The 19,355-nt window shown below is 41.9% G+C and overlaps 1 long non-coding RNA gene across 1 annotated transcript in view; it reads right to left on the bottom strand.

Annotated features, from left to right (window-relative positions):
• The window catches only part of LOC126948553 (uncharacterized), a 96,102-nt gene extending 77,665 nt beyond the window's left edge, over positions 1 to 18,437 (bottom strand). Inside the window, exon 1 of the long non-coding RNA XR_007723485.1 lies at positions 18,337 to 18,437. This is a non-coding gene — a long non-coding RNA (uncharacterized LOC126948553). The remainder of the gene's footprint in view (positions 1 to 18,336) is intronic.
• Positions 18,438 to 19,355: the final 918 nt, after the last annotated feature.

Genomic DNA, 19,355 nt, shown 5'->3' with positions numbered 1-19,355 from the left:
ACCTATTGATGGCTTTCAAGTTGTTTCAAGTTTTGCTTATTTTTTCTTTCTGGATCACTTGAGTAATACTTCAATATCTACAATGCGTTATCAAAAGAGAAAAGCTAGAAGCAGACACATTTATTGACTCCATTTTTAAACAATGGACATAAAAAATTTTACATATATGTATATGTGTTTGTACATGTTTGTTTGGCCTGTAGAAATATGTGAAAGGAAACACCAAGATTGCCAATATTTGCTATCAAGTAGAATTAGGTTCGATCATAAGCAACAGAGACTAGAACAACAGGTGATACAAACAAGATAGAAGCTCATTTCTCCATATGACAAAGAAGCCTAGAGCCAGGCAGTCCAGTATAGTGGCTCTGCAAAGTCACCAGGGACAGGGCTTCTTCCGGGTCACCACTGCAAAGTGCCATGATATAGCCCTCATCCTCATGGCCTGGCTATTTTCCTCAGGGTCCAAGATGGTTGCTAGAGTCCAGCCATCATATTGACATTCAAGGAAGCAAGAAGGAGGAAAAGTTGTTAGAAAGAAAGGCTCGCTTTTAAAGGAGGGCTCTGAGAAGTCCCATGTGACAATTCCACTTACATTTCATTGGCCAGAACTTAGAAAGATGACCATATGATATTGCAAAGGAAGCTAGGAAATGTAGTCTTTTATTTGGGAAGCAATGTACCAGCTAAAAATATGGGGCTTGTTAAACTAAGATGAAGAGTCAGAATGGATACTGAGAAGTCTTCAGCAATCTCTACAATACTTAATAGTTAATTTGAAGTATGAATAAGGAAGTCACATTGTCAGAGAAGGGAGGAATGGAGAGGCAAGCAGGTGGAAATGGTTAAACTTTTTTCTCTATATATGTGTTACTTTGTATTACTTCATTAGTTGTACTGAGTAATATTTTTAAAGTAACTTTGGTAAAGTTTAAAATTTTTTTAATGTTTTAATTTTATATTTTAATTTTTGTTGGTACACACTAGGTGGATATATTTATGGGGTACATGAGATGTTTTGATACAAGCGTGCAATGAATAATAATCACATCATGGAGAATGAGGTATCCTTCACCTCAAGCGCTTATCCTTTGTGCAGCAAACAGTCTAATTATATTCTTTTAGATATTTTTAATTGTTCAATTAAGTTATTATTGGACTATGGTCACTTTGTTGTGCTATCAAATACTAGGTCTTACTTATTCTTTCTAATTTTTGTGTCCATTAACCATCCCCACCTCCCCATGCCCCACCACACCTCTACTCTTTCCAACCTCTAGTAACCATCCTTCTACTCTCCATAAGTTCAATTGTTTTGATTTTTAGGTCCTACAAATAAGTGAAAATATGCAATGTTTGTCTTTTTGTGCCTGGCTTATTTCACTTAACATAATGATCTCCAGTTACATCCATGTTGTTGCAAATAACAGAATCACATTCTTTTTTATGGCTGAATAGTACTCCACTGTGTAGGAATATGACATTTTCTTTACCCATTCATCTGTTGATGGACTCTTAGGTTGTTTCAAAATCTTGGCTATTGTGAGTAGTGCTGCAACAAATATGGGAGTGCAGATATCTCTTTGATATAATGATTTACTTTCTTTTAGTTATATAGCCAGCAGTGGGATTGCTGAGTCATATGGTAGCTCCATTTCTACATAGTGGTGGTACTAATTTACATTCCCACCAACAGTATGTGAGAGTTCCCTTTTCTCTACATCCTCTGTAGCAGTTGTCTTTTGGATACAAGCCATTTTAACTGGGGTAACATGATATCTCATTGTAGTTTTGATTTGCATTTCTCTGATGATCAATGATGTTGAGCACCTTTTCATGGGCCTGTTTGCCATTTGAAGTATCTATTTGAATCTTTTGTTCATTTTTTATCGCATTATTAGAGTTTTTTTCTTGTAGAGTTGTTTGACCTCCTTATATACTCTGGTTACTAATCCCTTGTCAGATGGGTAGTTTGCAAATATTTTCTCCTATTCTGTGGGTTGTCTCTTCACTTTGTTGATTGTATCCTTTGCAGTGCAAAAGCTTTTAAACTTGATGTGATCCCATTTGTCCATTTTTGCTTTGATTGCCTGTGCTTATGGGGTATTGCTCAAGAAATTTTTGCACAGACCAATGTTCTAGAGAGTTTCCCCCAATGTTTTCCTGTAGTAGTTTCATAGTTTGAAGCATTAGGTATAAGTCATCTGCCAATATTGATTTGACTTCTGTATATGGTGAGACATACGGGATCTAGTTTCATTCTTCTGCATATGGATATCCATATGTTCCCCAGTATATGTTCTTGCTACCTTTGTTGAAAATGAGTTCACTATAAGCATGTGGATTTGTTTCTGGGTTGTCTATTCTGTTCATATGGTCCATATGTCTTCTTTTATGCCAGTACCATGCTGTTTTGGTTACTGTAGCTCTGTAGTATAATTTGAAGTCAGGTAATGTGATTCCTCCAGTTTTGTTCTTTTTGCTTAGGATAATTTTTGCCATTTTGGGTCTTTTGAGGTTTCATATAAATGTTAGGATTGTTTTTCTATTTCTGTGAAGAATGTCATTGGTATTTTGATAGGAATTACATTAAATCTATAGATTGCTTTGGGTAGTTATGGACGTTTTAACAATATTGATTCTTCCAATCCATGAACATGATCTATTTTTCCATATTTTTGGTGTCCTCTTCAATTTCTTTCTCAGTGTTTTATAGTTTTCATTATAGAGATCTTTCATTTCTTTGGTTAAGTTAATTGCTAGATATGTAACTGTATTTGTGACTATTGTAAATGGGATTACTTTTTAAATTTTTTTCAGATTCTTTGCTCTTGGCATATAGAAATGCTACTGATTTTTATGTGTTGATGTTGTATGACACAGCTTTACTGAATGTGTTTATCAGTTCTTTGTGGAGTAAGAATTTTGTGGAGTAAGGTTCTTCCAAATGTAAGATCATATCATCTGCAAACAAGGATAATTTGACTTCTTCCTTTCCAATTTGGATGCCCTTTATTTCTTTCTCTTGTCTAATTGCTCTAGCTAGGGCTTCCATTGCTATGTTGAATAACAGTGGTGAAAGTGGGCATCCTTTGTTGTGTTCCAGATCTTAGAGGAAAAGCTTTCAGTTTTTCCCCATTCAGTGTAATACTAGCTCTGTATTATCATATATGGCTTTTATTATGCTGAGGTATGTTCCTTCTATACCCAGTTTTTTGAGGGTTTTTATCATGAAGCAATATTGAATTTTATCAAATGCTTTTTCAGTATTAATTGACATGATCATATAGTTTTTGTCTTCCATTCTGTTGATGTGATGTATTACATTGACTGCTTTGTGTATGTCGTACCATTCTTGCATCCCAGGGATAAATCTCACTTGGTCATGATGAATGATGTTTTTAATGTATTATTGAATTCGTTTTGCTAGTATTTTGTTGAGGATTTTTGTATCAATATTCATTAGAGATATTTGGCCCACAGTTTTGTTTTTTTTTTTTTTTTTTTGTTTTTGTTTTTGTTTTTTTAATGTGCCTTTGTCTGATTTTGCTATTAGGGCAATACTGGCCTTAAAGAATGAGTTTGGAAGCATTCTCTCCCCCTCTATTTGTTGGAATCGTTTGAGTAGGATTGGTATTATCTGTTCTCTAAATGGTAGAATTCAGTAGTGAAGCCATTGGCTTTTCTTACTGGGAGATTTTGAATTATGGCTTCAATCTCCTTACTTGTTATTGAACTGTTCAGGTTTTGGATTTCTTCATGGTTCCATCTTGGTAGATTACATGTGTCTAGGAATTCGTCCATTTGGTGTAAATTTTCCAACTTATTGGCATATAGTTGATCATATGGTTTCAGTTGTAATGCCTCCTTTTTCATCTCTCATTTCATTTATTTGTATCTTCTCTCTTCTTCTCATCGTCTGGCTAAAGGTTTGTCAATTTTGTCTGACTTTCCAAAAATCCACCTTTGTTTCATTAATCTTTTGTACTGTTTTCTTCATTTCAATTTCGCTTATTTCTGTTCTGATCTTTAATATTTCTTTTCTTCTACTAGTTTGGGGTTTGGTTTGCTCTTGCTTTCCTAGTTCTTTAAAATGCATCATTAGGTTGTTTATTTGAAGTTTTTCTTCTTTTTTGATGTAGGCACATAGCTATAAACTTCCCTCTCAGTACTGCTTTTGCTCTATCTTATAGGCTTTTGGTATATTGTGTTTCCTTTATTATCTGCTTTGAGAAATTTTTCAGTTTCCTTCTTAATTGCTTCATTGACCCACTGATCATTCAGGAGTATATTGTTTAATTTCCATGTATTTATGTAGTTTCAAAAATTTCTCTTGCATTTTATTTCTCATTTTATTCCATTATTATCAGGAAGATACTTGATATTATTTCAATTTTTTAAAATGTTTCAAGACTTGTTTTGTGACCTAACACATGATCTGCCCTTGAGAATGATCCATGTGCTGAGGAAAAGATGTGTATTCCACCATCATTTAATATGTTCTGTAACATATTATCTGCACTATAGAAGATGTTCTATGGTGCAGATTAAGTCTGATGTTTCTTTATCAGTTTTCTATCTGGATGATCTGTCCAATGCTGAAAATGGGGTGTTGAAGTCTTCAGTTCTTATTGTATTGGAGTCAATCTCTCTCTTTAGCTCTAATGACATTTGTTTTATATATCTGAGTGCTCCAGTGTTGGGTGTCTATATATTTACAATTGCTATTTCCTCTTTCTGAATGGGCCCCTTTATCATTATATAGAGATGTTTTTTGGCTCTTCCTGTGATTTTTGTCTTGAAATCTGTTTTGTCTGATGTGAGTATAGCTACTCCTGCCCTTTTTTGGTTTCTATTGGCATGGAATATCTTTTTCCATCCCTTTATTTTCAGTCTAAGTGTGTGTTTATAGGTGAAGTGTGTTTTTGTAGGCAACAGATCAATAGATCTATTTTTCAATCAATTCAGCCATTCTATGTCTTTTGGTTAAAAACATTTTAATAAGCCTGATAGGGACAGTTTTTCTATAGATCTTTATATAGAACTCATGGAACAGCTTGATAAGCCAACAGCTTCACCAGGCTTAAAAAGACAGGAAAGTTAAAAATGAAGGGCTGAAATCCTTTTAGGATCCTCATGGGAACCTTCCATTGAGGCACAAATGCAGGTGGAGAGGCTGGTTATGAAAGGAGCTGAAGTTTAGAGCAGAACTGAGTATAGGGAGGGAAACACTGGCTACTCAGAATCTGAACTCAAAACTTCTTGGGAACCATTTGTCTTTCCTCACCTATAGGTCCCAAGAAGATGAGCAGGGCAGGACAAGTCCTTTAAGACAAACTGGAAAATGTGGGGCTTGGAAATGTTATGATACCAGGTTCAGAGTCCATCACCAAACTCACTGGTATCCCAGAGAAAGCAAGTCAAATGGACATGTTTGACCCAACTCCCCATTTTACAACTGAGAACAGTCTAGGGAATGAAGGGTTTCACCCAAAGGCCCTGGCTATTGGTAGCAGAACCTATATTAGAACTCAGACAACTTGATTCGCAGGCAGCACTCTCCTCCCTGCTCTGCTCCACAGCCCCTTTCCCTCACAACAATCCCCAAGAACATTTCCATGGAGAGAAGCAAGAACATTCATTCTTGGGTTCTTGTTCTGAAAACTGTGACTTCCCCATGGGTGCTAGGAGTCCAAAGTGGAACCAAAGGCTAACTGGTGTTCTCCTACTGGTTCCCATTCAGGTGCTCCACTCCCCAAAAGATAATAGAGTATGTGGTAACCTGGGGTTCCAGAAACAACCCTTTATTAATTTCCTAGGGCAGCTGTAACAAAATACCACAAATTAAATATGTCAAAGCCATCAATTTTCTCACTGTTCTGTGGGCTCAAAGCCTGAGATCAAGATGTCAGCTGGGCTGTGCTCCCTCTGAGACACTGGGTAGAATCCTTTCCTAGCTTCTGGTGGTGGCGGCCAATGCTTGGCACCTCTATACTTTGCAGCTGTGTCATTCCAGCCTCTGCCTCTCTTGTCACATGGGGCTCTCTCCCTGCATGTCTCTCTTCTCCTCTTTTATAAGGACCCTAGTCATGTTGAATTAAGGACCTGCCCCACTCTAGTAGGACCTCATCCTAATTTACATCTTAATTACATCCTACAAAGATCCTAGTTCCAAATATGGTCACATTTAGAGGTACCAAGTTTACAAATTCCATATATCTTTTGTTGGGGCCATAACATAACCCAGATCAGCCTCCTTTAGGTTCTTCCCTAAAAACTTTCTGGGCCCACAGCATCTCAGTCAGTCAGGGCCACTGTATTAGTTCATTCTCACACTGCTAATAAGGACATACCTGAGACTCAGTAATTTATAAAGTAAGGAGGTTTAATTGACTCACAGTTGAGCATGGCTGGAGAAGCCTCAGGAAACTTAAAATCATGGTAGAAGGGGAAGCAAACACATCCTTCTTCACATGATGGCAGCAAGGAGAAGTGCCAAGCAAAAGGTGGAAAAGCCCCTTGTAAAACCATCAGATCTTGGCCAGGTATGGTGGCTCACACCTGTAATCCCAGCACTTTGGGAGGCTGAGGTGGGCGGATCACAAGGTCAGGAGATTGAGACCATTCTGGCTAACACGGTGAAACCCCGTCTTTACCAAAAATATTAAAAAATAGCCAGGCATGGTGGTGGGCGCCTATAGACCTGGCTATTTGGGAGGCTGAGGCAGGAGAATGGCATGAACTGAGGAGGCGGAACTTGCAGTGAGCCAAGACCATGCCACTGCACTCCAGACTGGGTGATAGAGTGAGACTCCGTCAAAAAAAAAAAAAAAAAAAAAAAAAAAAAAAAAAAAACCATCAGATCTCTTGAGAACTTACTCACTATCACAAGAACAGCAGCATGGGAGTAATCACCCTTATGAGTCAACTGCCTCCCACTGGATTCCTCTCATGACATGTGGGGAGTAAGGGAACTACAATTCAAAATGAGATTTGAGTGGAGACACAGCCAAACCATATCAGCCACCAAAAGGATCACACTTGAAAGGAGTCCACTGTGGACATAATTATAAACAGAAATACTTAGAATTTCAATGTTAATAATGAAAAAAAGAAAGGTAGCATGCTCCAAGATGTGCCCTATTCCCAAGCGTGGACCACCAGGGCAGTCACCCAGGGGTGGACCTGACCTCTTCCTCAAGGTTGTCAAAGAAACACCAACAGCCTTGTCAGGGTGGACAGGATCCTTCCTGCAGGCAGAGGCAGGACAGGGACAGTGTCTCCTTGCTGTGAACAGAGTTCCTCTAGCTGTCTTGGTACAGAGGATGGAACTTCCCAGCCCTGGCAACCCTGAGGGGTGAGGAAGAGGATGAGGCCAGATCAAGGAGTGAGGGAATTCCCCCAAGTACCACAGCATATAAGTTTATGGGCTAGAGTGGGAACTCTCATGCCCTGAGCTCTTGAGCAGTTGCCAGACTAAACACAGCACGGGCTGTACTCCTAGCCAACCACATGCCTTTCCCCAGCCATGGGCCTCAGTTTCCTTGCATTCCAACTAAAGGAGTTTGGTATCTAAAGTTCCTTCCCAATTCAGTAGTTCTGAGCTCAGAGTAAGAGCAGGAGTCTCCTGGGGGGATGTCTCCAGTGGGTTTTGCAGGAAGCAGAGATAGAGAGGGGGATTCAGGTGCACGGGAAGGAGAGAAGCAGGACAGAAAGGGAAGGGGCCAAACACATCTGGTCTCAATAAATCTAGCCGTGGCTTGAGCCTAAGGGGTCTTTGGAACATAAATCCCACCACAGAGTCAATTAAGGGCTTTGTAGCCCTTTAATATCAGTAAGTTGGTCTCTGTGGGCTGCCGTAGATGACAGTGTGCATACCTCCCAGGTGAGGTGGCCCGAGGGTAATTCTCTAGAAAAAGGGGGCTGCTATGAGTCATTTCAGCCCCTCACAGTAGCTAGGAGAGGGGAGAACCCCAGCCATCATTGCCAGGGAAATGCAAACATCAATTACCTCAGGCCTCTACCCAGAAGAGACTTGCTGAGAACATAAGAGAGATCCTGCTTTCTGTAAAGCCCTCCCCATTCACTCAACTTATATTATGGAGCCCCTGCTGCCTGCTAGGCACTGTTCTGGGTGTTGGAATATAATACCTGGCTTCCCTGAAATCACAACAGTCTGGTTATGGTACTTCTCTCAAGAACAGCTGGATTCCCGTTCCAGTTAGACCCTGCGCCCAGAGGAGCTAACCATCAGCTGTGCTGGGAAGCATCTACAAGGCTGGGGAGGATGAGAGGAGGGAGCAGCTCAGGTTTGCACATGTTGGGTCGTGAAATGCCTGCAGCACATTCAAGCAGAGAGGCAGTCGCCACACTGGTACAATTTGGAGGCAAGTCTGGCTCCCCTCTCCAGGAGTTTCTGGCCAGGAAGCCTGCTGTGCAGCCAAATGTAGCCTCCATATGTTTGAGCAAATTCCACTTGGCAGGTAGAGAGGGAACATTTGCTGGGCAGGCAGTCCTTTGCCTTCAAAGCCTCATGTGCCTCCCCTCTCACCTTTTAGCTTGCATCTCTATTCATCTCTGCTGCCCCTACCACAATGGGAGCTTCTCCAAAGGGCCTCAGTGCTCACATTTGGCCAGCCTAGGACCAGCTTTCATGCCCCTAGAGGTTGGAGAGGAGGTGGTGTGTGGTGGGGACTGTGAGCCTCAGAAGCAGGGCCAGATCTGGGTCCTGCCAGGAGGTCCACGTCCAGCAGTGGCGGGGGTGGGGACCACAACGGATGGGGACTACAGCCCTGTGAAGCCAGAAGGAAGTTAAAACAGGTTGTTTAATGTTCCTTTTTCAAAGTTCAAAGTTATTCCTCATCATAGAATGATAAAGGGGATGCTTTGAGAAGCAGAGAAGGTGGCCTAGAGTCAGCATCACGTTAGTGAGAGGTGGACAGGCTTGGGGGACTGGAAAGGATGTCCCTTATAAAGCACCCACTAGCATGAAAATAAGATGCCCTTGCTGGGAAAACGAGATGCTATCTAGTGGGTTCATGTGTAGCAACAATTTTAATTGCAAATTGAATGTGTGGATGGCTCTAAGCCAAAGTATCAACTTCAGCCAACTATCACAAGCTCTCAGCTCTGTCTCTTTCTCCCCAGCTCTCCCTCTTTCTATATACACAGACACACATATGTAAAATGTATGTGTATATGTGTGTGTATATACGCAACCACACACACATACATATATGTGTATATGTGTATTTTTTTTCTCTACGATATGGAGAAGATGACTTTCCATCTTGCAGAGAAAGACCCAACAGCAAGACTTCTATATGGTCACTGGTGCATATTTTAAAATTGTTTTGTCATCCCAGGGAAAAACAAAAGACAAGACAGAAAAAGGATATGGTATTGGCCCCTGAATGAACATTTATTGGGCACCTAACGTGTTCCAGGCACTATGCCAAGCCCTTTCCTGGCATGATCTCGGTCCCTCAACCCCCTGATATGAGGCTTATTTGCATCCTCCTTTTACAGACACAGAAACTGGAGCACTGAGAAGGGGGCGAACTTGTCTGAGATCACACAGCCAATACCTGTGAGATTCCAGAACCCAGTCTCTAACCACTTTATTATGGACACAGATTCCAATATAGCCCTGCCTCATATAAACAGTCTTCAAGAGTGTGTCAAAAAACAACTTTTACAAATGAAGTCCAGGGATAAGTAGAAGAGAAGGGCTGGGCAGAGAGGGAGTAAGGATGGAGTGAGGATGGAGAGAAAAAATGACCCTCGAAAAATGAAGCCAAGCTGAGGGACTGCATTCAGCCAGACGGCTAAGCTCTAAGCTTCCTGGGAATGGCTGCAAACAAGGATAGGCAGGGAGTGACCCGCCCTCACCTAATAAGAGCGTCGTAATCTGATCAGTCACAAAAGAGACTTTCCCAGCCCCAGTTCCGGGGAATCCATGGATTTGTCCTGGAGTCTTCCTTATTTAAGGAGCATGATTCAGAGCCATTGTTGTTGAGGAGGAGGAAGAGAGTAATGATGCTTGTTACGGCTGGTGTCTTAGCCCGTTTGGGCTGCTATAACAAATTACTATAGACTGGGTGGATTAAACAACAACCATTTATTTCTCACAGTTTTTGAGGCTAGGAAGTCCAAGACCAAGGTGTCAGCAGATCTGGTGTCTGACCTACTTCTTGGTTTGCAAAAGGCCATCTTCTCATTGTATATTGTCATGGCAGAGAGCAGAGAGGGAGAGCAAGCTCTCATGTCTTTTCTGGGGAAAAGGGAACTAATTTTATTCCTAAGGGCTCTACCTTCATGACTTAATAGCCCCAACAGCCGAGCCTCCTAAAACCATTACATTGGGGGTTAGGATGTCAACATATGAATTCGGAGGAGACACAAGCAGTCCATAATAGTTGGTGCCTGAGGCTGCAATTCATGAGCACTCCGTGGACATACATGTCCATATGTATGTCTTCCATTGGAATAAGACAGCAACTTAACCTTCTCCTACTTCCCTCTGATCTCTCCCACTCTCCCCCTTCTCCAGCCCACACCAACACCCCTGCAATGTTGGTGTGGTCTGGCATTTTAGGTCCACAATATTATGGACTTGTGCTTAGGTCATTACTTATCTAGGCAGTCATAAACTGTACTGGATTATTTCTTCACCTTTACTCCTCCCACATCTCCTTGCTTCCTCCTGGAGATACCTTCTCAGGTTTTTTCAAGAAGGCACTTTACATAGCATGTGTCTGTGACTTTCTATCTCTGGGAATGCCTTTTTTTCTATCCACATTTAAATGACCATTTAGGTATATATATATGGTTTATATAGAGAGATATACATCTATATATACACATCTGGATATATATACACATCTATATATACACATCTACATATATCTAGATATATATACACACATCTAGAATATATACATATATATGTATAAATGTATATGTATAAATTTATATATGTATAAATGTATATATTCTAGATGTGCTGATATTTTCCTTCCACACTGGAGAGATCACTCCATTGTCTTCCTGCTTTCCAGGTGGCCATTGAGAAGTTTAATATCTATTTTAAATGAACTCTTTTGCATGGATCTGCATTCTGTCTCTGGAAACTTCTCTGTCTTTGATGTGTTTAAATGTCAATACAATACGTCTAAGGGTGTGTGTGTGTAATTCTCTCCTGATTGGTGCACCATCTACCCATCTAATCAGAGGCCTCAATTATGTCATTAAATCTGGGAAATCCCCAGTCATTAATTCCTCAAATATGTATTCTCTTCCCTCCATAGACTCATTTCCCTCTTTTAGGGGAAAAAAAAAAAAAAAAAAGTCAACACTTCTAATTCTAAACTCCATATTGTTTTCTCTCATCTTTTCCCGTCTCCACACCTTTGTGATACCTTCTGTAAGATGAATGACCTACATGTCTGTCTCACCAATTTGTGCTGCTGCAAATATCCTATGTTCTTCAACCCATCCATTGAGTGCTCTATTTTAACAATTCTACTTTTGTCTCTATTACCTCCAATTAGTTTTTTGTTTTGTTTTGTTTTTTTTAAGACAGAGTCTCACTTTGTCACCCAGGCTGGAGTGTAGTGGCTCCAGCACAGCTCACTGCAAGCTCCGCCTCCTGGGTTCACGCCATTCTCCTACCTCAGCCTCCCAAGTAGCTGGGACTACAGGTGCCCACCACCATACCAGGCTAATTTTTTGTATTTTTAGTAGAGACGAGGTTTCACCGTGTTAGCCAGGATGGTCTCAATCTCCTGACCTCGTGATCCGCCCACCTCAGCCTCCCAAAGTGCTGGGATTACAGGCGTGAACCACCATGCCTGGTATAGTTTTCTTTATAACTACTTATTCCTACTTCCTGATCTCCCTGAGGATATTTATGATGTTTTTTAAAAATTATTATTCTATTTGTTCCATTATTTCTGCTCCTCCTGCACAAGTTGCTCCTTTTGTTGGGTGTCTTAATAGCACACACACTCCTCTCAGATGTCGCCCTGAGAGTACCTACCCTGCCCACTTTGGGATTGTCAGCTGACAGCTAGGACTGCCACCTGGCTGGGAATGGAGAACACTCACCAATGCTCCTCCAGGGCACCTCTTCAGGGTAGAGTCTGTAGAACACACTCTGGGCTCAACCCTCAGGCAGGCTTACCACCCAGAGTGGACCACCTTCTGCTGAAATGGATGACTCTCAGGGCTGGGTTGAGGGAGTAAGACGGGCTAAACCACCTGTCATGTTACAGTCCACTGCTTTGCTGTCACTCTAGAATCTCTCTCTGGCAGGATCCCTCCCTGCCCTGTGGGAGAGGGAGCCAGTGGGCAGTCCTCCACCCAGGAAATGTGGGAGAAAAAGGGCACTGCTGGAAAGCCACCCGTGGTCCCAGCCCTGCCACTGTTACCCCACACGGGGACCCTACCACCTTCACTGTCCTAGGGTTTTCTCCTACCGTCTGTGTCGGTTCCTGAAATCCAGACACTTCTTTTTTGTACCTGTGGTATTTCTGGTTTTGGACACGAAAACAGCAGCCCATGCTGGTCCAGAACGCTCCTCCATTTCTGAAACTCCACTCTTATGCGTAAGCATGACCCTGCCCTCCAGGCCCTTCTCAGAGAACACAGCCTTCAACAGCCAGTTGGAGCTGCCCAACCTCCACCCAGGGCCCCCCAGAACAAGAGACATTTATGGAAGCAAGCTGGAATTTTCCCAGGGCTTCTGACATCTTTGAATGAAACCAGTCTCCAGAGAGCTGATCTCGTCCCCAGTTCCCACTCCTTATCCTCCAATGGCCTCCAAAGAATTGCTCTGGGAAGCTACTGCCCACCCCAGCAGTGAACGATACCTCTGAAATCTTATACCTAAGAAATTTCTTTTAGAGTCAAGTACCAAAATCTTTACCCTCCTAAAAACCAGAAATACATTATGTTCTCTCTGATAATAAGAAATGTATGACTGACTCTTTTTCCCTTTCTACTTGGGCTGTTATAAAGTTCAGAGCCAGAACTGAGGCAAGATTCCAGCACTTACATGGAGACACTGATAGCCTGTGTATTTGAATTTCTTTCCTTCCTATTCCTGACTTCTTATTATCAGGTCCTGTTGGCCTTTCTGCCTATTTTATTTATACCCTGATTGTCCAAAAAAAAAAATTAAGTTTACTGTTAGAGACCCAAAAATAGGAAAGAAAGAGAAAAAGCAAAAGAGGTGATTGCTTATATTCTTTAGACCTGAATTTTTAACTCTAAGCTATATTTTACAATTTTATTGTATGTGTTTCTTTTGTATGTTAACTCAATTCCACTGTGGAATGAGGCAGAGTATATAAAAATAGACACAAAATAAGAATACATGAAGTCTGTGGAGCATGTCTTTGTGAGTAATCCTATGAAATACCAAGACTTTCCACAGATGGCCATTTATTACATTAAGCCTTAATGAAAGTCACAGTCTACCAATCAGTGGAGTGCCCCTGATTTGCAGCTGATCACAAAGCTTATGTAAGAATAATAATGACACCTACTTTGACCTATCTGGTGCTTGGGCAGACAGATTTCACAGGAGAGAAGGTGCAATTGTTTACAACATTTGTCCCTACTGAAAACTAGTTTCTTATTCAATGAGGGTGCTCCCAAGCCTTTGTGAGCAAGGTGTGTGCTTGTTAGAGGCAGAATTTGTACTAAGCAGCTCATGCTCTTTTAGCACTGGCTAAAGCAATGGCTGCCTGGAGTACAGGACACCAGTGAGAACATAAACCAGCCCATAGAGGAAAGCCATAACCACATGTGCAATCATGGGGAGTAGCTCTCAAAGCCACATGAGAATTTCAGGCACCAGTTGGAGCTCCGTGATTTTCCTAGGCACAGATACATCAAGATTCCTGGGTGACTCACAGTTGCCCCCTAAAGGCTTGCTTTCTCCGGCAGATTGGCATGGAAAGCACCAATGAGCTGCCTAAAATCATGCTTCATCCCAGACTTTTTTCATAGCTTTCTGGACATGCGAATAGGTGGAGGCCTGTGTGAAGCTGAGCTGGAAACAAATGCCCTTTGAGCACTAGAAAAGTCACTCCTTGAGGAGTTTAAGAGAAACAGGCAGCTTCTCCATGCTGACCATGCAGACTTTCCAGGAACTTTTTCACATGAAATTTCTTTTTCCTCAAGGCTTAGGTTAGGGAAGGCAGCCAGGAAGAGTCCATGGATGCTCAGGCAGGTGTGTAGGGTCTGTGTGTTCTAGGTCCAGATTTGCCCCCGTTCACTGGTCTGAGTCTTTCCTTTCTCTGTGCCTCTCTTTCTCTCATCTGTGAAATGGGGATTATAACCAATGCATGGAAGGAAGGCTTGAAGACTTGAGGAGAAATGGTGAAAAATTCTACACTTCTCAAAACAGGTCCATATATAAAAATCATTCTCATTGCTTTAAATAAGTGATAGGGGAGATAGAAATAAAGTCCCATGGAAACAGAACTGCACATCAGATTCTGAATTCAGTTCACAAGGAAAACTCCTTCTTATGGGAATTGCTCCATAAACTGGAGAATACTTTTGAAATAAAATCATCCACTCTTTATTGATCTGTTATGTTAGTTGATAATTTGGCATTCTGCTTCTCCTTAAAGAGAGGCAGATGGGTAAGACCCGTAGAGGTTTGTGGAAACAAAGTGCGATGGGTCTGTGTGCTTTGGAGGCTAACTCAGAATCTGGCAGCAAATAGATCTCTTTCTAGCTGAGCCTTAGTTTTCATATCTGTTAAACAGGAATAATATCCACCAAATAAGGTTGTTGTGAGGCCTAAGGGAAATAATGTAAGAAAACACTTCAGACAGTGTCAGACCCATAGTAAATGCTCCACAAATGATAGCAATAAGTATTCTTGTTAGAGTAGGAAGGCCCCATCACCATTACTCTCTCTGTCTCATTTTCTTTCTCTCTCTCTCTCTCTCTCTCTCTCACACACACACACACACACACACACACACACACACCCCCCACAGGGCCAGGACTAGGGAAAGGCAAGCTGAGAATCTAGGGTGCAAATCATTCCCAGGTCTGTGCAAATCCAAGAAGGAGTGCTTAATTAAATTTTGCAATCTAGACACGTGCCCTAGTCTTGACACACACACACACACACGTCAAATGAGAAAACGGAGAAATTTAAGGAAACTGGATCTCACAGTTTGCACATGGAAACACTGAAGGTTCCCAGTTAGAGCCTCCTCCTCCCTTCTCCCATGCTCCATTCTCCTGGGTCTGAGTGTGGAGATTCAAAGAGAGGGCAACAAAGCCAGATAATGTGAGCTTGTTCCTGCGATCACGCCAATAATTTGCAGAGGAGAGAAACGGTGTCTTCTTGTGCACTGAGAAAGCTTTACCCACCGAAATTCTTCCGCTACCTGTGAATGGACCTTACTTTAGAAACTGACCCCACTGCACTTTTGAGTAGGACTGGTGCCCATCAAAGGCGCACTTATAGGGCCTTCTGGCCAATCACACAAGAGTCCTTTTGATTGGTCTCACTGGTTGTTAAATAGTTTGATATTGACCTGTGCAGAAGAAGGTTTCCAGAGCCCATAGAGGAATGTGATGATTTGCCCTCAATAAGGACAAAAAGCCCAATTCAAATTCAGCAGGTGAAGGTGTCCCTGCCTCTTTACAATGCCTCCTTAGATCATCTGCTCTTGATCTCAAACTCCACAGCCCTAGCTCCAGTGCTCCTCCACTTCTCATCCAGGAGAAGCTATCCATCCAGTTGCCCACCCTTTTGAAAAGCCTGCATTCTTGTGTGCATGGGTGCCACCCATTTTCTCTTCTGCCTTTACAGCTCTGCTTAGCATGGGGCCTGCAGGTCTCATCACTAGCTCCAGACTGAGCCCTGATCCAGGCAGAGGCATGTTAGGAACTCCAGCCCATGAGCTGATGGTATCAGGAATTAGCCTTACTGCTCTGAAGTCAACCAAATACAACCTTCTCTGATCAAAATCATGACTACCCGGTCCCTAGTTAGGTTTCTGCCCTTGCTTACTGAGAATACAACCATTACCAGGCTCCCTCCTCCCCACTGGGCAAGCCCAAGTCCCTAGGCCTTGACCTTGATTTCAGTCTTGGACTGTGCCAACTCCAAACCCGAGGTCTTGCTTTGGCTTCTGCCAAAAGCTGACCCTGAGCAAAGACCAGGGGAGGGTAGTTTGGTTTGGAAGATTATCCAAGGAAGCATAATGAGAGAGTAGGGAAATGAGGCAGGAAGGGAAGTCTAGAAAGCATGGGCTAATGAGCAGGTTACCACTGCAGGCACCTGGAATTCAATCTTGCCAGGAATCCTCAGAGAGACAGTGTAGAACATATCCCTTAAAACTGACCCACCAAGAGGGGAAGAGGCTGAGATATTCGTCCATCAGGGTTAAGGATTAATCTAGGAAGAGTTAATTCTCAGAACTCCTACTCTCTCCATGTGCTGGCAAGTTACTTCTGTGGCCAAGAAAGCCTTCAGGTGGAGAGAGGTGCAGGGGCTCAAGATAAGAAGGCATCAGGGCATAAACAGGGTATCGGGAACCATCAACTGAAGCTACAGTTGACCTCCAGGGTGGCAGAAGTGGTACAGCATCAGAGTTGGCAGCACCTGCTGTCATGAACAAACTTCCTGGAATGATAAAGTGTTTTTCTGGGCTTGGAAGAGCCCATTCTACCCTGAGTCTTTATAATGTTAAGTTTTCCCCTCCAATGTCTCCTCTACCACCCTGGTCTTGATTTTTCTCATCAAGAGAGAAAGTGAGAAATTGAGAAAGGACGAAGTAAGAAAGTCAGACACAATAGTGGTCTACAGACTTCCCTCCCACATTCCACTTTCATGTCAGGCTTCTGTCTCAGGCTGGGCTCTCCAGAAGATACCCTGAGATGAAGAATTGTATGTGCTAGTCATTTAGTAAGGAAATACTCCCAGGGAGACTTATAAGGCAAAGTCCCTCTTGGGTGGCCTCTGCCTGATCCCATGGGGAGCTCTGGAGTGTAAGTTACATCTCATAGTTTTCCTGACCCAGAGACAAGAGAACTGGGCTCTCATCTTCCTGTACTGATGAATCATTGGCTCAGGGCCACTCCAGAGGGATGTAAATTCCCAGACCTTTCCAGCCTGCCACTAGTGTGGGCAAAGTGAGCTCTACTAGCCCAACCGCGAGTGCTGCCCATTGAAAATAAAAGTGCGCCTAAGCCATGGCAAGGGGATTTGATGGGCCCTGGACAGAACACCAACATTATCTGCTATTAATTGCAGATAAACTTTCATTTTAACAACAGGTTCTGCTGCTTAAAAAAAAGTTTGGATACTGCTGGATTAAATAATCTCAGGGGTTTTTGTTTAACTCTCAGCTGTGAAAGTCTCTAATTCTTCAACATAGAACTGCAGGTCACGTGGTTTTGGGGACCCGGTGCTAAATTATCCCATTAGGACTGAAAATAGTTCCTAAATCACACCCTAAGAGTGCCTGAAGCAAAGGCCCAAACATAGCTGGTTGCAGCAATTTCCAGCTCAGAAAGATCTAGTCACAAAAATATAAGAATTACTGAATCTATCCATCAGAGATGACACACAGAAAAGTAGGCTTTGCAGCTGGTCCCCACCCCCACCCCCATCACTCTTTCTCTGGAGATTTTGACTAATAAAAGAAAGTGAGTAGGTGTTGGTTCCCTTGTTGCAAAATTTTATTCATTGGTGGTATATATTTTTATTGCATTTCCATTCAATAATTCCTCAGAATAGCTCTTAAGATATGCAAAAATGAGAAATGAAGATGAAATTATGAGATGTTAAAAGTATCTAGTCCTCTCTCACCTCTCTCACTCTGGGTAAAACTTGGAGGTTGGGGTAAATTTTCTGGATCCTTTAAAGGATAAAATGAGTATGTGGGGAAGTCCTCCAAACCATCAAAATATTTACCTTAAGTTTAAAAATATTTAGTGAGTTCACCATCTCATGCCTGTTTATTCCTAAGGTTATATCACATGATACAGTCATGTTTCCTCAGGAAAAAAAGAGGGACTTCAGAACCTATATTGGAAATATCGTATGTTTTTAGTTCTTTGGAAACATTTCATCACCGGCAAATAGAATGATTTAGAGGAGTTTGTTCATTTTGACTGCACATGAAAAAGTAAGCCTGTTCTTTCTTAATTGCCAATAGGAGATAATACATGAAACATATAATGGAATGTCAAAACAAATTAATTTCCTGCTCCGGCTTGTAAATACAGCACTTTGTGTAAGCAACAGCAAAAACTCATGAAAAGTGAGATCTTCGCGATACTAATTTCACTCACCTATTCAACAGGTCTTCCATGTGCCAGCGTTGTCCTAAGTGCTGGGGACATAGCAGTGAACAAATCTCCAAGATGCCTTCAAACCTTGAAATATTCAACCCTTTATTTTCTGAATTTGGCATACATATTGGAAAAATGTTTCCATTTTTAAATCTCTGCCTGCTGCTCTGATAAATAATGTTTTCCCAGGTTCCCAAAAAGAGAATTAATTTGGCGAAACAAATCAGTTGTTGTTTCACTCATTGTTATGGTAATAGAGAAATTAGGTTTTTAATTAAGGCTGAGGAAGGATGGAAGAGTAGTAGGCAAATAAGTGCCTCCATGGTTTGATGCAGACATGACAAGTCTCCTTTTTTGCCGTAGTGTCTAAAATTCTGTCCATTAGAGCATCCCGTAAGGCTTCATCCCAAAGTCTGTATAGTTTCTCCATCAAGCAGATAGAAGAAAACCTTCCCTACTCTTGCAAACTCGTTACTAGGTTTAAATAAGATACTGTTGAGGGAAATGACTTTGTGAAGCTTACAGAGCTTTCCTTATCACAAGACTATAGCTTTTTAGATGGTATTGGCCAGCCCTAAAGAGGCCTAAATAGATTTTGAGCATGGTCTGAGTATAAGGAGGCCATGGAATGCATGATCTCACAGTGAACTCCTTTACCTTGTTCTAGTTCCTGTGCCAAGTCCCCATACCCAGGGTTCAATTCACAGAATGAATGTGCTGGGAACTGAGGGGGTGACTGTTGGTTTAAATCAGTAACAGGCAACTGGCAATCAACCTTGAGACAAAGTATAAGGGACATTCATCTGTTTTGACCATGAATTTTATTAGAGATTTTTTGTGTTGCTTGTTTAGGTTGTTTTGTTTTGTTTTTTAGAAGCAGATGGGGGTTTTATGTTCAGCTCAAGCCCTCCAACAACAAGGCTGAGAGTGAGCACCTATCTGCAGGCCAGAACTTGGGTATTAGCAGCCGTGGTTCTGCACAGAGTCATCCTCACCTCCTTGAACCATGAGTCTTGCCA

Source organism: Macaca thibetana, chromosome 2, assembly GCF_024542745.1.
Source record: "Macaca thibetana thibetana isolate TM-01 chromosome 2, ASM2454274v1, whole genome shotgun sequence".
NCBI lineage: Eukaryota > Metazoa > Chordata > Mammalia > Primates > Cercopithecidae > Macaca > Macaca thibetana.
The sequence above is the reverse complement of the archived record's forward strand: the minus strand, read 5'-3'. Positions and strand labels throughout refer to the sequence as shown.